Genomic DNA, 1,185 nt, shown 5'->3' with positions numbered 1-1,185 from the left:
GGCTTTCTTACAGGATCCTGGGTGAGTCTCAGGCAGCTGCAACAAAAAAAAAAAAAAAAAAAAAAAAAAAAAAAAAAAGCAAACAAACAAAACAACAAAAAGAAACCACCCCAGTGTAGCGATGCAGAGAGAGTGAGCACATTACAAACCTGAGTACAGCCATGACAGTCCCAAGACCACGGATGGGTCAGTCTTGATATTAGGAAAGTCTTCTTCTGGGCTGGCAAGATGGCTCAGCGGGTAAGAGCACTGACTGCCTTTCCCAAAGTCCCGAGTTCAAATCCCAGCAACCACATGGTGGCTTGCAACCACCTGTAATGAGATCTGACACCTTCTTCTGGTGCGTCTGAAGTCAGCTACAGTGTACTTATGTATAATAGTGAATAAATCTTTGGGCCTGAGCAAGCGGGGTTGACAGGAGCAAGCAGAGGTCCTAAAAAAAATTCAATTTCCAACAACCACATGAAGGCTCACAACCACCTGTACAACTACAGAGTACTCACAGACATAAAATAAATAAATCTTTAAGAAAGAAAGAAAGAAAGAAAGAAAGAAAGAAAGAAAGAAAGAAAGAAAGAAAGAAAGCCTTTTTCCAAGCATGCGTGTTTACAGAAGCTTTTATCAGTGTATGTAAGCAACACTTGGTCCTCCCAGATGTTTACAGCCTGAGGTAGTGCATAGCATGCTCGGATTACAGGTTTCTGCGATGGTGGGTGGGGCCCCATCTGCTCCACTCTCCACCTGACTTCAGCTTTTCTTTTTTCTTTTTCTTTCTTTCTTTCTTTCTTTCTTTTTTTTTTTTTTCCTGGCTGACCTGGAACTCACTCTGTAGACCAGGCTGGCCTCCAACTCAGAAATTCGCCTGCCTCTGCCTCCCAAATGCTGGGATTAAAGGTGTGCGCCACCATCGACCCCAGCTTTTCTATACTAGTGTCTGTGTGTGTGGCCTTCTCCATTCCCCCAGCATCCCTAGACAGGGCTCCAGGACCAAATAGGGAGTGGGGGAGGCGAGGGGAGGGGGGACGTGGCACCCCAGCATGAGTAAAGTCAGCAGCACTAATGTCCCAACCCTACCAAGACTTCCACACTGCATCTGGACAAATACTCCCCAAGACCACAGGCAGCTGGGACAGGAAGGAGCGGTGTCGAGAGTCCTTCCTCTCCCTCTCCCTCTCCCTCTCCCTC

Source organism: Mus pahari, chromosome 12, assembly GCF_900095145.1.
Source record: "Mus pahari chromosome 12, PAHARI_EIJ_v1.1, whole genome shotgun sequence".
Classification (NCBI taxonomy): Eukaryota; Metazoa; Chordata; class Mammalia; order Rodentia; family Muridae; genus Mus; species Mus pahari.
Note: the sequence above shows the minus strand (reverse complement) of the source record.